At 46.2% G+C, this 19,264-nt stretch overlaps 1 pseudogene; it reads left to right on the top strand.

The window, feature by feature from the left end:
* The first annotated feature begins 15,693 nt into the window (after nt 1–15,693).
* LOC128567889 (NADH dehydrogenase [ubiquinone] flavoprotein 2, mitochondrial-like) lies at nt 15,694–16,453 on the top strand (annotated as a pseudogene).
* The last annotated feature ends 2,811 nt before the right edge of the window (nt 16,454–19,264 follow it).

Raw genomic sequence — 19,264 nt, 5'->3', positions numbered from 1 at the left:
AATTTTAGGATAAATGTACCTCATTTCAGAAGAAAATTCTGTGAATTATGAATTGACTCAGGAAAATTGATTCCTTTGATATTGAGTCATCTTACTGTGAAGGATTTATCTTTCCACTTGTTAAATCTACTTTTGTGTCTTTCTGGAGTATTTTGAAGTTTTTCTTATGAAAGTTTCACACAGTTCTTGTTAAGTTTATGCTGAAGTTAAGTATTTTTTTGTTTCTAGTGTAAGTGGGATTTTTCTCTTCAATTATGTCTTTTAATTGGCAGTGATATGAATGTATGAAGGCTATTGATGTTTATGTTAATTTTATATATCCTGCTAGCTTACTAAATTCTCTCACTGTTTTTAGCAGTTTGTCCATTGATTCTTTTGTATTTTTCTAGTCTGCAATGATATTATCTGCAAATATAGGGCTATTTTATATTTTCTTTTCAATGCTTAACTTCTGTTGCTTTTTCTTATCTAATTATATTGACTAATAATTCGAGTATAATTGTAAGTAGTAGAGGCATAGTGAGTATCTTTATATTGCTTTTGGCCCTCATGGGACTAAATGGTGTTGTGATATAATAAGTATACATTTAGGATGGGCACGGTGGCTCACGCCTGTAATCCCAGCACTCCGGGAAGTCAAAGGAGTGGATTGCTTGAGCTCAGGAGTTTGAGACCAACCCGAGCAAAAGTGAGATCCTGTGTCCACAAAATAGAAAACCTGAGGCAAGACGATCTCTTGAGCCCAAGAGCTTGGGGTTGCTGTGAGCCATGGCGCTTCGGCAGTCCACTCAGGGTGCCAGAGTGAGACTCTCTCTCATAAAAGAAATATACATTTAGTCTTTGTCCCCAATTCCTAGCACAGAGCTCGTAAAATTCTGATAGTGGGGAACTCATTATTACCACCATAAGCTGCACAAAGTGCCACTGCTGGTGTCTTTAGTGTGTATAAACACAGAAATGGTTACAAAGGCCTCACCCTCCGCCGTAAAGCCTGCAGCGCCTTGACTCATGTCTGCCCTGAGGGTGTGGGAACCTAGAGCATTCTTCTGGAAGACTCTTCACCTCTTTGCCTTTGGTTCAATACAGATCAGACTTGTAGCCAGATCCATGGTCACTTTCAAATACGTATCTAAGGGAACATTGCGCCCTGTGCAGCATCCGCCACCCACCAGAAAACAGAAAAGAAAACAAAAAAAAGAAATGAAGACAAAGAGTGGTTCTACTCTGATACTCCCAGTCTCTCGTTCCCCACAGAGCTTGGAAGTATTTCTTTTCGACATCTTATGCTCTTATGTTTTCAGCAAAGATCTATATTCTTTATTTGTTAAGTGCCTAAGAACATTTGTTTATATAAAGGGAGCCTTAATGTATTAGATATTAAATGTTTCCTGGTTTAGAAAAACATGGATCTTTTGGAATAAGTAGATATGCCACTTGCAAAAAAAAAAAAAAAAATATTGAACAATAAAATGCTCACAGTGCCTAGTTAAAAAAAAAGAATTCTTCCTGGCTTATTGTACCCTCAATGAATCCCCAACAATAAAAAAAAAAAAAAGAATTCTTGCTTCATCCCATGGTATCTGTCACATACACTCTGGTAGGTTATGAGTAAGAGAGGGGGCAGCACTGTAGCTCAGTGGTTAGGGTGCCAGCCACATACACGGGGCAGGTGGGTTCAAACCCGGCCTAGGCCTGCTAAACAATGACAACTGCAATAAAAAAAACAGACGTGCATTGTGGTGGACACCTGTAGTCCCAGCTACTTGGGAGGCTGAGACAAGAGCATCACTTAAGTCCAAGAGTTTGAGGTTGCTGTGAGCTGTGACGCATGGCACTCTACCCAGGGTGACAGGTTGAAACTGTGTCTCAAACAAAGGAACAGAGAGGCTTTGAGGTTTCTTACAGTAGGCTTCAGAATTTCTTGTGGAGGAAAACGGAACAGGTGTCTCAGAGAAGTGTCTCAAATACACAGCCAGGCTGGTGGAGGCTGTCAGCACTCTGGGCTGCTCAAGGCAGTCAGGGCCTATATTATTGGGTGTTTTGTTTTTCAATTTTCATTATCTTAAACTTACTATGAAATATCTAAGATGTATGAAAAGGTATAAAAATTCTACACGTAAACTTATTTCTCACCAAACACTTAAAAAAGAGAATATTACTAATGCAGCTGAGGTCATTTCTTACTGATTCAAGAGCCTTTTACACATTAACATAATAATCATCAGCGTGTTCTTTCATCTCCGGCTCCACAAGCTTCCCACACTGTGGCTGTTCTATGTATTGTAAATATGTTTCCCAGTTTCCCCTTTGCCTGATAATTTGTCTATCGGACATCATATGTTTTTATGCAGTTAGATGTCAATGGTTTCTTTTATAGTTCTGATTTTTCTATCATGCTAAGAAAGACCTCTTGGCTCCAGGATGATGTGAACATTCTTTGTTATTTTTCTGGACTTTTAAGATCGTGTTTGTGTTTAAAAATTCTGTGTATTAGGCAGATATACTATGTGTGTTGAGATAAAAATATAGCTTCATGTTATGGAGAAAATTGAACACTGCTGTTAGGATAAACTTTTCAAATTGGTGATGTGAACATATACTGCCTTAGTTTATGCATTTCTAGCACAGACCGAGCATCTGTGTTCTGAAAATTCAAAATACAAAACTTTTTGAGCGCCAGTCTGATACGAGGAGTGTAAAAGTCCACACCTGACCTCACGTGACAGGTCAAAGCACAGTGAAAACTTTGTTTCATACGCACTTAATGTACAATTATTAAAAAGCTATTAATAGGGCGGCGCCTGTGGCTCAGTCGGTAAGGCGCTGGCCCCATATACCGAGGGTGGCGGGTTCAAACCCGGCCCCGGCTGAACTGCAACCAAAAAATAGCCGTGCGTTGTGGCGGGCGCCTGTAGTCCCAGCTACTCGGGAGGCTGAGGCGAGAGAATCGCCTAAGCCCAGGAGTTGGAGGTTGCTGTGAGCTGTGTGAGGCCACGGCACTCTACCGAGGGCCATAAAGTGAGACTCTGTCTCTACAAAAAAAAACAAAATAGAAGAGTGTAAAGAATAGTGTAAAGCCTACGCTCGTGATTTGGTTTCAAGAATTGGCAGCTTCTCTCTATCGCGCCGACTCCCACTCTGTATTATGCTGGGGCCAATCTCATGTTATTTCGCGTGTAAATATCTCAGTATGTGTCTCTAAAACACAAGGAAACATCACAATAATACCAGGATCACACTTGAAGGTATACACAGCCGTCGTTTAACATTATCACACACTAGGTCAGTGTTTAAATTTCTCACTGTCTCCTAAATGTCCAAATTCAGTTTTACCTGTTGGAATTGGTTAATATGGCTCTTAAATCTCTTTAATTTCATAGGCCCCTTTCCCTCTCTTTTCTTTTTCCTGCAGTCTATTTTGAACAAATGAGCTTACTTACCCTGTCTCCTATGGTCAGGATTTTGTTGATTGCTTCTTTGGGTGGCATTTAACATGTTTCTCTGTCTTTTGCTTTTTTAGAAGATTAGTAATGGGATCCAAAGGATTATTCATATTCATGTCTGAATTGTTTGTTTTTTTTTTTTTTTGTGAGAGCCTCATGCTGTCGCCCTGGGTAGAGCTGTGGCATCACAGCTCACAGCAACCTCCAACTCCTGGGCTTACGCGATTCTCTTGCCTCAGCCTCCCGAGTAGCTGAGACTACAGGCGCCCGGCTTTTTTTTTTTTTTTTTTTTGGTTGTAGTTGTCATTGTTATTTGGTGGGCTCGGGCTGGATTCAAACCCGCCAGCTCTGGTGTATGTGGCTGGCACCTTAGCCGTTTGAGCTATAGGCACCGAGCCTTCATGTCTGATTTTTGAGCATCAGTTGTAATCGTAGATAGTATTGATCTATCCTCTCTCCTCTCAACATTTTATCATAAAAAATTTAAACATGCAAAATGTTGAGAGAACTGTGCAATGAACACTGATACACCCCCACCTTGATGACATAATGAACATTTTACTCTGTTTCCTTTATCACATATCTATCCATCTGCCACCTCTGTATCCTCCCATTAAACCTTCTTGTTCTTTTACGTATTTCAGAGATGTTTCAGGTATTAGCAGACGTTACCTCTGATCACTTCATGGCCTAACCTCATCTGTCATTGCCCTGCTCATGTCTAACTAACGCTCTAACATCTTTTTTGTTTGTTTGTTTTTGAGACAGAGTCTCACTATGTCACCCTTGGTAGAGGCTGTGGCATCACAGCTCACAGCAACCTCCAACTCTTGGTCTTAAGAGATTCTCTTGTGGGCGGCACCTGTGGCTCAGTGAGTAGGGTGCCAAACTCCATATGCCGAGGGTGATGGGTTCAAACCCGGCCCCGGCCAAACTGCAACAAAAAATACCCGGGCGTTGTGGCGGGCGCCTGTAGTCCCAGCTACTGGGGAGGGTGAGGCAAGAGAATCACCTAAGCCCAGGAGATGGAGTTTGCTGTGAACTGTGATGCCACAGCACTCTACCCAGGGCGATAAAGTGAGACTCTGTCTCTACAAAAATAAAAAAAAGAGATTCTCTTGCCTCAGCCTCCCAAATAGCTGGGACTACAGGCACCTGCCCCAATGCCCGGCTATTTTTTTTGTTGCAGTCATTATTGTTTAGCTGGCCCAGGCTGGGTTTGAACCCGCTAGCCTTGGTACTTGTGGCTGGCGCCGTAACCAATGACCATGGAACCATGGGCTATGGGCGCCAAGCCTAACTCCCTAACAGGTTATTCTTTTACAATGAGTCTGAGCAGAGATACTGCAGCCATTGAAGACTCACCTTGTGAGATCCCCTGACTGTTACCAAGGATCTGGAGGAAAGTACAGAAGAGGCACATCTGCTCGCTGCGAGCAGGGCCAGCGCTCCTGCAGGGAGGCGCCCAGGAAACCCAGGACATTGCCCCTTTGGCCCCTGTGTGCCATGTCCTGCCATTTTGCATTTCAGAGAGAAAGGAGGAGAAGGAAATGGGTTTGATCCATGTAAACTTCAGGCCCTCCATTTCTTCAGTCATGATGCTGGGGTTCCCTGGTCCAGCAGCCCTTTGAATTATGAGGGAGGGAGGCGGGGAAGACAGGAAGGACCTTCTCCAGTTCGGCTGCAGCAAAGAGGCTTTGTGGGAAGTGTTTGATTTTCTGTTCCAGGATGGACTAGTGTTATTGCTTCCTATTTTTAATATCACCTTCTAGTTCCCATACTTTATCTTCTTAACCTTTGAAAACAATCCAGGGAGGTAGGAATGTTTATTCTGATTTTATAGAAGCCCAGAGTGACCAAGTGGCTTGTCTGATCACACAGCCACAGGTGGGACGGCAAAGGCTCAGATCAGGCACTGGGAACCTCGTGGGCGTGCAGGCTCTGTCCCGGGCCTGCCCCTGAGGTTTTCCCCGGGTGCATGGGGGATGCTGACCTGACAAGGCCATTGATCTTGTGGGAGCTTCCTGAACTACTCCAGTGTGAAAATCTTCCAGGAGGATTCTCCACAGTGCAATGAGGCAAGAAATTTACGGCTTAGTCTGATTAATGGGCCAGGCAGTCAGGAGTTCTTTGCCAGGCTATGAGCATAAGTTAAAGTCACTAAGGCAGGAGGAGAGGCCCCATAACTCACATCTTTAAAGGGCTCTTAGAATAAGAGACAGGTTGGATCACTGCAAACATCTCCACTCCTCCAGCCAGAGAGACCAGCATGTTTCTGGGTATTCCATTCCAAGGAATGAGGAATTTGAATTAATATATATGCCAGAAAAAAGTAAGAGGAAAGCTTGCAGGTCATAAATTTCTGGCTGATATTTCTGTTGTTTTCTGACAGACTTGGTATTTACTTAACTGTGATCTCACTCAGCCACGCACGCCCCTGACCCCCCCCCCACTCCCCTGTAAACGCCATCCCCTTAGCCAAGTCATTTTTCATCATCTAGCATTGAAATGTTGCCAGGAAAGCAGTTTATGGGGTCATAGAAACTGAGCTGTAGGCAACAGAGTGAAAAGAGGACTCAAAGGGGTGTGGGAGAGGTAGTTGGGGTCCTGGCCCCATGACCACGGGCTGTGTGATTTTAGGAATGTCACTTACTTCACCTCTCTGGGCCTGTTTCCTCTTCTGTAAAATAAAGAGTTTGGACAAACTGTCCTCTTGGGTTTGAAAGTTCCATGAATTCTTGCAATCATGAACAACCACAGTATCATCATTACCCAGCGCCTGCAGGTAATGCTCCCTCTGTTAGCTTCCCCCCAGAGCATTTTACCTCTGAGTTACAAAATGACGTTTATCACTTTTTATCTCAAATTCTCCTTATTTATGAGCATTTCTTTCTTTCTTTTCCCCTCCCCAAGGGGCTTGTGAGTGTTTTAGGCAGGGTGTCTTCATCTTTGCGTTCTGAAGACCAGCATGGTATCTGGCACATGGTTGTCACCGAATAAAACTCTGTAGTTCGAATGAAAAGCAAATGAGGGAGTGAAGGTGGCTCTACCCACTATTTGTCCTTAGACAAGATGACTTGATTTAGAGATTTTCTTATAAAACGTACATTCTTTCTGTTTGATATAATTTATGCATTTCAAAATGCAGTTAAAAATAGGTTTTATTTTTGCAAGATACTATCATGTTAGAAGAATCTTATTAAAATGTCCCCCTACAGAGTCTCTCTTCTGCACCAGACTTTAAATCAAAGCAACATGCTTTCCAAGATTTCTGCAACACTGCTCCATGAGTTTTGTCTCAGCAGCTCTCTCCCTCCTGCTCCCAGTTGACCAGGATGGCTCTGCAGTAATGTAATCCTCCTCTCACTGCGCACAGAATATACTACTGAGGTTGGGCCAGTGGACCGAGGTGGGTTGGCTGGTTTGGGCCAGTGGAGTGCTAGCAAAGGCAATGTGGGCAAGAAGCCACATGAGGAGAGGCTCGTGTGACTTTCCTGGCCACTTACGTGCCTGTTACTTGCCATGAAAAGGACGCTGGGAAGAGACCAGAACCCAGCCTGCAGCCTAGACCAGCCAAAACGCTGTTGCCCTGAAGCACCTTAATCAAACTCAGCTGTGAGATACTGCGTGTTGGAGTTGTTTGTTACGCAGCATTATCACAGCAGCAGTTGACCGGGACTTCTTGTTGTAAGCTTTGTTTTTTTTGAGACAGAGTCTCAGTATGTCACCCTCCATAGAGTGCCATGGTGCCACAGCTTACAGCAACCCCAAACTCTTGGGCTTAAGCAATTCTCTTGCTTCAGCCTCCCAAGTAGCTGGGACCACAGGTGCCTGCCACAATGGCTGGCTTTTTTTTTTTTAGTTGTCATTGTCTAGTAGGCCTGGGCTGGGTTTGAACCGCCAGCCCTGGTTGGTGCGGCCGGTGCCCTAACCACTAGCTATGGGTGCCCAGCCTGTACTTCTAATTTCATCCTTGTGTGTGTTTCCTTTGTCCAACAATTCTTCATCATGTACGTCTTTTGGGGTGGGATGGATGCAGCACTTGGCTGGGACATCTATTTTTTTAAGGTGACAGGTCCATCAAGTAAGTAACTGGAGTTTAGTGTCTCTGATTCTCTAAGACTCTGGATATACTCACTTCGTTGTTCTTTATACTTCATAGTGATATGAAGCATAACCTCTGGAGACTTTACATGATTTACTAGCTTTTATTTAAAAACTGGCAAATATATCATGCATCAAGTTTGATAAAATCAGATCGCTTTCTTATTAAAACAGTGGCACATTTATATAAGATTTAAAAATTTTAAATTTAAGGTAAACCTAAAATAAGGGCACTTGCTATTTTTTGTTAATATTAAATTCACATAACATAAAATGAACCATTTTAAAGAAGCGTGCTCATTAGTAGTCTTGATCCGCCCTGTAAAGTGATCATCTGTTTCTTTCATTTGAAATGTTACAGCAAAAGTATAATTCAGGCAGGCCAGAGTCAGAGGGGGCCAGAAAAGGGAAGAAAAAGGAGAAAAGGTGGGATTGAGAGGAGAGAAAGCTGAGGGGGAGACTCTCCCTGGTGAGGATCGGGTGGCTGCCCGTTCTCACTGTCCAGTGCGGCGGGAAGTGGAGACCCCATGTTCTCTGCTGGGTCGTGCTAATGTCCCTGGCACCCCTAGTTAGAGCAGGATAACTGGAAAATTTGTAATTGCATATGATCCTGGAACCAGTGGAGGAAAAGTAGAACTAACAAACAGGGTTTTTGTTTTTTTTCTCCAGTTTTGCCCTTTTTGCCTTTTTTAAAGACATTCAAAGTCCTTGACCTTGATGCAGTCTTAACTTCTTACCTTTTTGCCCAGAGGCAGTTTTAACTTGTTGGATGGTTCCTAATGGGCCTCCCCCCAGCACTCTAGAAGATACCAGCCCCACTGCCGCCTGCCTCCTTCCTCTGGGGTGGGCGGACCTGGTCTTTGCTTGAGTACCTAGGTGTGTGTCCACAGCAGTCTGGGGGCTCCTGAGGGTCCCTGAGACTCTTTCAGGGGGTATGCAAGGTCAAGACAATCTCTCATAACAACCCTAAGGTGTTACTAGCTTTCTTCACTCTCACATGTATAGCCTAGGGGGTTGTGGTGGACACACTGCATGGTGCTGGGAAACAGACTGAACACCACAGAGGCCTGGGGGCCAGTGGCCCCTCAGTTCATTCAGAAGCTCAGCAAGTTTGTGAACATTGAGAACAATGCCACTCCTGGGCATTTTTTTCTTTTGGGAAATATATTTTCCATAAAAATGTTAACTTATGGGCGGCGCCTGTGGGTCAGTCCGTAAGGCGCTGGCCCCATATACCGAGGGTGGCGGGTTCAAACCCGGCCCCGGCCAAACTGCAACCAAAAAATAGCTGGGCGTTGTGGCAGGTGCCTGTAGTCCCAGCTACTCGGGAGGCTGAGGCAAGAGAATCGCTTCAGCCCAGGAGTTGGAGGTTGCTGTGAGCTGTGTGAGGCCACGGCACTCTACCCAGGGCCATAAAGTGACACTCTGTCTCTACAAAAAAAAAAAAAAAAAAAAAAATGTTAACTTATGTGGGCGGCGACTGTGTTTCAAAGGAGTAGGGCACCGGCCCTATATGCCAGAGGTGGCGGATTGAAACCCAGCCCCAGCCAAAAGAAACTGCCAAAAAAAAAAAAAAAAAGTTACTTATGTGAACATGCAATGGGGTTGTATTTTAAAATTTCTCCTCCCTAATGTGGTATAAAGATTCAAAAACTCCCCCACATTCAAAAACTTTCTGACCCCTTCAAAGGGTCTTAGAACCAAGAAGCCTGAGGACAGCAGGCAAAATGACTTTGCACTTTCTTACAACACACCTGCACTCAGCCTTGTGGGAATAAACAGACAATTGCAGAGGGATCAGGGTCAGGCTCTGCTAAGGGCAGTTCTGCTCTGTGGGCACCACGTTGCTAGCATTGGGCCTCACAGGCCACCTGCGCTGGACCCGCTGGGCTCATCAGGCCACCAGCCTGAGTTGTACCTGAGGCCTGCTGGAAGGTCCATTGGTGCTGAGAGCCTGAACATTCAAATGGACAGTCTGTATAAAAATAAAGTCTGATCCACAACTTCTGCAGCCACCAGCCTGTATGGCCAAACCATAGGCACTGTGGTAGTTGGTCCCAAATGGCTAGGCCTTGCTCAGGGACTGGCAGCTTCCCTGATTTATGCCCCAGGGTCCAATTCAGTACCAATTAGAGAAAGCCAAGTGTGCCCTTTAGCCAATCCCAGAGGTTGCCCTGTTGCCAGCCAAGCCACTTCTGCGTCCCTCCGGTTCCCTCTAAAGCTGGCCTGTTCCCTGCTTGCCTTCGCGTCTCTGCCAAAGGCAGCCCTCAATTCATGGATAGAATTGTGTCCCCAACTCATGTGTTGAAGTCCTAACCCCATTGCTCAGAAAGGGGCCTTTGTGGCAGTAGGGTTGTTGCAGATGTTGTTAGTTGAGATGAGGTCATACTAGAATAAGGCAGGCCTGAGTCCAATGTAAGTCGTGTCCTTATAAAGCAGGAAACTTGGACACAGATACGCACACAGGGAAACACCATGTGAAGATGAAGGCAGAGTAAGGTGATGCTTCTACAAGTCAGGGAACGCCAGAGAGTAAGGTGATGCTTCTACAAGTCAGGGAACGCCAGAGAGTAGGGTGATGCTTCTACAAGTCAGGGAACGCCAGAGAGTAGGGTGATGCTTCTACAAGTCAGGGAACGCCAGAGAGTAGGGTGATGCTTCTACAAGTCAGGGAACGCCAGAGAGTAGGGTGATGCTTCTACAAGTCAGGGAACGCCAAAGCCCAGGAGAGAGGCTGGGGTCAGGTGCTTCCTAGAGCCTTTGGGAGGAGCTTGACCTCAAACTTTCAGCCTTTGAGACTGTTTTAAGTTTTAAGTTACCCGGTCTGTGGTACCCAGTCTGTGGTCCCGGGAGCCCCAGGAAAGGAACCAGGTAAGTGGCAGACTGCCGACTGCCTTGCTGTAGTTGCTTGTTCACACTTGAGTTCTCCGTCTCCACAGCACCCACTCTTGTTCTGGAAAGGACGGGCCTCCAGGTGGAGTTCAGGTCCCCAAACTTTCATCAGCAAGGCTCATGGAAGACTTTCTGTGGGGTGTGGGTATTGGGTCTTGACCCAGCCTGAGAGATGTGACACAGTCCAGGAGGTCCTGCCTGGCCCTGACTTTGGTGGCATGTTACTCAAAAGCCCCCATGAGGCAGCGTGGTGGCCTGGACTTCCCAGGGCTGTGGGCAAACAAACCGCCACCAAGGCTTTAGCCCAGCCTGACCCCGGGAACCCAGGAGTCCGTGCTGCCTGGACTCCCACTGGGGACAGTGACTGGGGTTGGTCCAGAAGTCTTTATTTGGCCTTCCGTGAGCTTGGGGGACAAGTGGCTCTCCCCTCAGTGGCAGGCCACTGCTGCCTGAGAGAGTTATTCTGAGATCAGCACAGGCTGTACAAATAACAGTAACAGTATTTTACTGCTGAAGTTGTGTGAGAAATGTTGGGTTGGGGGAGAAGAATAGAGATGAGTTTAAAAATAGAAGGCTGTAATTAGCAAAGCCTGGATTTGTTCTCAAAGACATCAATTACTACGGCAACCATGCAGCCCAGATTTTCCAGGCCAGTCTCATTCTGTGCCGTACGATTCTTTTCAGTAAATGTGACGTATTATAAGACATTGCACATAAGTTAATTTACAAACCTAAACCAATGCGTTGTCTATCAGTGACTCCAGTCAGCTGGGCCATGGTCTTTCCTGCTGTTAAGAACTATTTATGTAGAGAAGAAATCAAGAAGGCGTGGGTCAGAAGTGGGGTGCTAGAAGTGTGTGAGGGGAGTGTCAGACTTGAACTTTTGGGGTGGGGTGCTTTACTTTTTTCTATAGGATATGAACCCGGGGGCCAGTTTCCAAGTTACCGCCGCCTTTGGTATGTCCATCTGGTGGCACACGGCAGAGGCTGTGGGTGAGGATTATTAAGGTGTGTGTGCTAGGCATGCCCACAAAGTACCCCAGGATCAGAGCCCAGGGGCTCAGCTTGGGAACAGAGTGCTCGAGATGGGAGCACCTCAGGGTGGGGACCAGAAGTAGTGGGGCCACCCTACCTGAAGGGGAGATTTTCGCAGATAAGAAACCAGATTTTCTTTTTCCTGCCCTGGTTTTCAGAGGAGGCTATGGCAGTGCTGGGCCAGTAGGTGGAGGGAAAGAAGCCAGCAGAAGAGTTCAGGACCTTGGGGGCAGGGCAGGGGACACCATTCGCTGCTGGGCATCTTAGCATTAGAAACCTACACTTGGGAAACTCAGACAGCTGTTGTTGTTTGTATTTTTGATCGCGATTCCCCTCAGTTTTCTTCACCTTTAGCTTTATTACATGCGTTTGCAAGTATCAGCTAATTTTAGTTACACTCAGGGGATAAGAGGAGAGGGATTTTTGATCTAAGATCGGAATTTTGATGGGCATAGTGGAAATCAGAGTTTTAAAAGACCAACAACAGACAGAACTGTAAAGGGAAGGGGAAAGTCGGAGGGAGGGGTCTGGGAACCCCAGGGATGCCGGGAACGTCACCCTGTGCTTGCACTTCTAGACCTCCTCCCTGCTTCGTGTTCAGAGGGATTTTCATGTTGGTTTTAAAAGGAAGCTATTGTGCGTTCTTCATGATCCTCGCTTGCTGCCAGAGGAGGAAAATTCTCAAAAAATTTGTCTCCAGAGCCAGCGAGGTGGCTCACCCCTGTAACCCCCTGTAGCACTCTGGGAGGCCGAGGCAGCTGGATTGCTGGTCAGGAGTTCAGACCAGCTTGAGCAAGTGCTAGACTCCATCTATACTAAAATAGAAAAACTAGCCGGTATCGTGGCAGGTGCTTGTAGTCCCAGCTACTGGGGAGATTGAGGCAAGAGGATCCCTTGAGCCCGAGTTTGAGGTTGCTGCAAGCCATGATGCCATGGCACTCTACTGAGAGTGACAAAGTAAAACTGTCTCAAAACACAACAACAACAAAAAACTTGCCTCCACCACTTAGTTTTTGGCTGTAAAACACTTTTAAAACAGTTTCTCAAAGTGAGTTTTGCAGCCACCAGCATCTGAAGCTCTCCGAGGCCTATACATCGTAGAATTCCAGTGTCCTCTTCATATTGTCTGCGCACTCAAGTCTCTGGGATGTAGGATGGAGCCATCTGCGTTTTCGATACATACCTGGTTGGTTTTCAGCCCACCAATGTTTAAGAAACTACTCCTGCAAAATTTAAGCAAGTCAAGCTGAACTCTTCATCTAGCTCTGCAGTCCCTCAGTGGGAAGTGTCGTTCTCAGAGCTCCCAAGTGACTCGTCTGAATTCCTTCAGCTTGAGTGGCGGGGGCATGTGGGTGCCTTTAAAAGGCAAATGCCCTGCCAAAAGATAATCACAGGTGGACATGACTCTCTATGGGACTCAGAAGATGTGTGCTGTTTCCAAAGATAGCAACACCAACCCCGAGCTGCGGACTATGCGTGTGTCCGCCTGCCTGCACAGCCTAATATGGAGAGGCGAGGTCTGGGGAGGATCTGGGAAGTACGTACGGCGTGTTCAGCATGCTCTTGAACGTGCATGTTCTCAGAAGTCTGACGTCTTGACAGCTGATAAGGAGGTCACCATGTGTCTACATCTGTCTTTGGAGATTGCCCAGTGCAGTTTGGGGAACAGCTGATAAATGCTTATAGCGCAGAAAGCAGAGCTAGGCAGCTGAGCTGTAAACTTTTGCAAATGGGAGCAAACATCTGGAATGGTTTCTTGTGGCAGTGGCCTGCCGTTACTATTATCACAGATGGCAAAGGATAAACAGAACCCCATTTAGATCCGGCAGAGTCACCAGTGACGCCATGATAGCTAAGAGGTGAGTGGCACCCAGCAGCCACTCCCTCCGGCTCGGAAGTTGTCTTCTCAGTTGTCTGTTGATTCCCTCATCAAAACAGGTGGCTCTTTCCCCTGCTTCACTTTTCCTCAAAGCACTCATCGCCCTCTGGCACAAGTGCCTGTGTCCATCCCCAGGCCCCAAGGGAAGGCTCCCAGGCGGTCCTGCTCACTACTGTCTTTCCCACACCTGCAGCCGTCCTGGCACAAGGGCGGTGCTCAGGAGTGTTGAGTGAATCATTGATAGATAAGCTCTCTCAGAGGACGAGCTGATATGACCTTGAAGCTCCTTTTTTGCCTCTCTCCATGGGACCTGCTCACAAAGCATGAATGTAAATTACTGCTCTGAATGAGTCTGTTGAACATAGGTGAGCACAGCAGGATGTGGTCTGTATGCTTTTACCCTGTTCCTGGAAGAGTACCAACTGTGGGGAAACTCCAGCTGGTCATGTCCCTGACACCATGGTTCTCATGTGCCTTTTGAGGTTTGGCCCTCTCAGACTCCCCCTTCTCCAAGGGCCTCCAATTCTTCAAGGCCAGTTCAAGCCCATCCCTTCAGGGAAGGATCTCTTCAGATGATACTGACCCAGACCAACTTTTCCTGGCACCCAGATCCCAATGGGCTTCAGGTCTGTGCAGGCCAGGGCAGCTCCTGCTGAGGTTGGGGTCTTGCCGAGAGGGAGGCAGGCCTGCTCAGCAGGGTCCATGGAAATTTGTCTTCTCAGAGAGAGAGAGGTACTAGCAGAATGGTACTGAACTCCATCCCACATGCTTTCACTGTACAGCCGCATACTGTTTTCTAGTATGTACAAACAACTCTGTCGTGAGCCTTCAAGAGAACTTCTCTCTCTCTCTTATTTCCACCATCCTATTTTCATTTTATATGATCTTTTTTCTTTCCTCCTGTTAGAAAAATTGTATTTTAAATAATCATCTTTTTTCTTCAAAGGATACATATAGAAATAGTTGCATTTCCCCAAACTCCTTTCGAGTCTTCCCCCCTCCCCCCAGTCTCACTTTGTCACCATGGCACTCTACTATAGCTCACAGTAACCTCTTAACTCTTGGGCTCAAGTGATTCTCTTGCCTCAGCCTCCTGAGCAGCAGAGACTACAGGCACCCACCACAACACCTGGCTATTTTTAGAGATGGGCGGTCTCGCTCTAGCTCAGGGAGGCAGGCCTGCTCAGCAGAGTCCATGGTCTCCAACTGTGAGCTTAGGCAATCCGCCCACCTCAGCCTCCCAAACTGCTGGGATTACATGTGTGAGCCACTGTGCCAGGCCTCCAATCTTGTTTTGACCACTTGATAAAATACAAGGTGTGACAGATTTTTGTGTGACCAGAAGGATGATATTAAGACAATGGCCATATGAACTATAACCACTCTGTCACCCCCCTTAGTGTGTTGGTCTTGTTTCAAAAACCATTCTTTTGAAAATAAATAATTTTAGGCAACCTAATTGCAGTATGACACACAGTATTTGGACCAGCTGACCAAGATCAATATTAAATCAAAACCTCAAGATTGTTTAGGCAAAGAGGATGCCTAATCCAATTACATTATGTGTAGATTTCAAAGCACTAATATTATTAAAAACCTAAGTGGGGAGCGGGGTTGCCTGCAAGGCAGGGTGCATTACAGACGCTGCTGACAATGTCAGAGGGAGCTTTGCTGTCCTAACATCTGTGGGACTCAGGTTCTGAGCCCATGTTTATAGTGGACGCTGCTGGCTGGAGCTTGGGGAGCCTCAGCCGTCAGCGGCCTGTGCACTCCTCTGCACAGGGTGTCCACTTGTGTTTTCCACTGCAGGCCACCACGTCCAGTGGTGCATGCCAGGCACGGAGCAACTCTAGCGACACTGTCCCAATTAGAGTCATTCTAGGTAGGTTCATTTTCTGACAGACAGCAGTAAAGTGTATCTTAAACAAGAGGTGCCTTTTTCCAGTTCATGCAGAGGGGCATCCTGCCAGGGTGGGGGGAGCATTGTCTGCAGTCAACTAATTGGGGTTTAAGTTTGTGCTGCTTGATGGTTGCCTGTGGGTACTAAGTTTTCTAGGGCTGCCATGACATACCCCAGTATGGAGAAGAACATAAATTTATTCTCTCCTGATTCTGGAGGCTATTAGTCTGAGATCAGGAAGTCAGGGTGGGCTGGTTTTCCTCGAGGACTCTGTCCTTGGCTTACAGCTGGCCGTCTTCTCCCCTGTCTCCTCATATGGTCTCCTCTGTGTCTGTGTCTTAGTCTCTTCTTACAAGGACACCCGTTACATTGAATTACGGTCCACCTATATGACCTCATTTATCTCCTTAAAGATCTCCTAATAGGACGGTGAGCTGTCTGGCCAGCCATGTTCTTCTCCGTGGTGGTCTGGGCCTGGGCAGCTGGCTTCGCTGCCCAGTGGGTAAGACATATGAGGAATTTGCATAAGACAGCTGTGGAAAATGGAACTGGAGGAGCTTTATTTGTGCACAGAGATACTCCTGAGAATAACCCAGATACTCCATTGGATTTCACACTAGAAAACTTTAAGAGGATAGAGGCAATTGTAAAAAACTACCCGGAAGGGCATAAAGCAGCAGCTGTGCTTCCGGCCATGGATTTAACTCAAAGGTAGCATGGGTGGTTGCCCATTTCTGCAATGAATAAGGTTGCAGAAGTTTTATAAGTACTGCAAGGAGAGTATACGAAGTAGCAACTTTTTATACTCTGTATAATGGAAAGCCAGTTGGAAAGTGTCACATTCAGGTCCCCACTACTATCCCTTGCATGCTTCAACTCTTGACAGCATTCTGGAAGCAATTCACAAAAAGTTGAGTAAAGGTTAGGGAGACAACACCTGACAAACTTTTCACTCTTGTAGAGGTGGAATGTCTCCGGGCCTGTGTAAATGCACCAATGGTTCAAATAAATAACAGCTATTATGAGGATCTGACTGACGCCTAAGGATATTGACGATATTATGGATGAGCTCAAGGCTGACAGAATTCCAAAACCTGGGCCAAGGAGTGGGTGCTTCTCCTGTGAGCCAGCTGGAGGTCTTACCTCTTTAATTGAAGCCCCCCCAAAGGACCTGGCTTTGGTGTGCAAGCAGGCCTTTAACTTTCATCCAACTGTAAGTATGTCCCTGGAGAAATAAAATATGAACTTCCTATCTAAAAAAAAAAAAGATCTCCTAATAGTCACATTTTCAGGTCCTGGGTGTTAGGAATTCAATATCTGGGAGGACATAATTCAGCCCCTAACAATGTACTTAAGGGTTCTCGTCACTAACCTGGGGTTATAATAATACTTTTTTTTTTTTTGCTGGGGCTGGGTTTGAACCCACCACCTCTGGCACATGGGGCTGGTGCCTTACTCCTTTGAGCCACAGGCGCTGCCCATTTTTTTGAGACAGTTTCACTATGTAGCCCTCGGTAGAGTACTGTGGTGTTGCAGCTCACAGCAGCCTCAAACTCTTGGGCTTAGGCCATTCTCTTGCCTCGGCCTCCCAAGTAGCTGAGACCACAAGTGCCTGCCACAGTGGGTATTTTTTGTTGTTGTTGTTGCAGTTGGCATTATTGTTGAGCAGGCCTGAGCTACATTCAAACCCATCTGCCTTGGTGTATGCGGCCAGCACCCTAACCACTGAGCCTATAATAATACTCTTAAAGGAAATTATAGGAAAGTGCTTTGTAGACTGCAAAGTGCTGTGCAAATATAAAGTGCTGTTACTTTCTGTGTCCTGACAACTTGTGCCTGGATCCTTGTGGTGACCACTTAGGTCTGATGCAAATACCAAGATAAGAGCTGATAACAGGTGGGGATGCGGTGGAGCATAAGGTGGCTGCATTAAGGACCTCGCTTTCCTGCTCCCCTAGCTGTGGGTGCTCATGTACTGACTCAAAGAGAGCACTTGCTAAGTGCCCTGCTCTGGGGATGAGGACAGGAGAGGGAGAGCGACCCATATCAAGGCCCTGAGGAGCTCTGGTGCATTGGCCTTCCATGTAGTTGAAGGCTGTGATTCCTAAGATGCTTGCTAGCTCCTTCCATGTCTTTATTGAGGAATCAAGACAACCACATGCTGTTGGGATACAGTGACTTATTCTCCCTTCCCTGAATCATTCTGATCAGCTAGTGTTACTCCCTGAGCAAGCATCTGGTAGTACTTATAGTAGTGGGGGGACCCATGATGAATTTAATTTGTTTGGGATCACATCTTTCATCCTGAGGATTTAACATTTCTCAAAACTTAATGGAGGAAGGTGGTGCCTGTAGCTCAAAGGAGTAGAGCACCAGCCCCATATACCAGAGGTGGCAGGTTCAAACCTGGCCTTGGCCAAAAACTGCAAAAACCAACAAACAAAAACCACACAACTTAATGGAGGAGCTCTTGCTTTCTGAACTTATCCCCTTTTCTAGGACACAATTTAACCCCTAACAGTGTGCTTGAGGGAAGTCAGATCTCTTTCTCAGATGATTAAGCATACCTTCTGCAGTATCCATGCTTTTCTCTGAAATGAGCAGGAGTCTGAGCAGATGAAGAGATGTGAGTCAAGACCTTATCCAAATAAAGGTTTTTGCATATTGACAATAACATTGAACCTTTTTGCCTGCAAACCAAGGATGCCTGTAGGCATTCAAACAACATTGTTTGGTGCTTTGCATTGTTCATTTTGCAAATACAAACAGAACGCTTTACAAAAGTCATAGAAAAGGACAGATATTTCTTACTGTTACAAATAACAGTAATGTGAAATGTTACACTTTCAGGCTAATGAACAAATAGTAGCATCCTAACAAGTCTCTGAGTGCTCTGCAGCCAAAGGGTTAATGCTTACATCACCTTGGGGTTCTTCCTCCACTCTTTGGAGTCACAGATAGTGGGTGTTTTGACTTGTTTTCCTTTGACTTAATGGCTTTCTCTTGTTATTTTAAGTGTAGTTTTGCTTGTTTCCTGGAAGGGGAAACACAAATGGTTCTAATCAATCTTGGGAGAGGCTTACTTTTGAAATGTTACTCTGACCGAAATGGCTGCTTAGAGGGACATGTATCCAGAAGTGAGCACTGTGATTCCTGGCTCACATCCCCGTGAACATGGCCACATGTGGCCGTAAGCATTCAGTAAATTCACACTGTTTCTGGGACAGAATCCCACAAACGGCAGAAAAATCAGCCTTCTCAGCTTGGTTTGAGTTGGGAGAAACCAGGTTTTATAACTTCCTCAGCGGAACCAGTGGCCCTTCTTAGAACATTCCAGATTCCCTCCAGGGAGGTGATTCCCTTTTATGTCCCCACTTCCTTCTCTGTAGGAACCCAGTGCTTTACCTCTTCTCCTATCAGAAATTCAGACGTGCATTTCATCTATTAATGTGTCTGGAAAGGATACTTAATCTCAGAATCGATAACGTGGAATTTCAGGCAATTTCAGGCATTTCCAGGGAGAGTTTAAATGGAAGGACAGGCTCTGACTCACCGGTAGGCGGCCAAAGTAGACTGGTTTGCCTCTACTAAGAAAAATACCCACCATTTCTTTCTTGCTGTTGGGTTTGTAACAAATGTTACTCACTTCACAAGAAAGAATAAAAAGTTGGGACCATTTTAATATTCCCTTAGTTCCCTCAAAGAAGAGTCTTTGAAAGAACCCATTTTTCAATCCTGGCCTGCTCTGTGGTTAACAAGCAGCCCCATTCATGCCACAGCATCCCCATTACAGCTGGCGTCTACGGTTGGCCTCCTCCCTCCAGGCCCAGGGACAGCACCCAGGCCAGGGCAACGTGAGGGACTCTGGGCGACACAGGTGACGGGTTCAGCCTTGTCCCGCAAACCCGAGGTTGGGCTCGGCAGCTGACACCGCGGGGACAGGGGGAGGTTAGGTTCGGTAGCTGGCACCGCGGGGACAGGGGACCAGCACGCGGCCCATTCCCTAGGAAG

The sequence above is a fragment of the Nycticebus coucang genome, chromosome 16, assembly GCF_027406575.1.
Source record: "Nycticebus coucang isolate mNycCou1 chromosome 16, mNycCou1.pri, whole genome shotgun sequence".
In the NCBI taxonomy this organism is placed as follows: Eukaryota; Metazoa; Chordata; class Mammalia; order Primates; family Lorisidae; genus Nycticebus; species Nycticebus coucang.
This window is presented reverse-complemented; position numbering and strand designations above follow the sequence as displayed.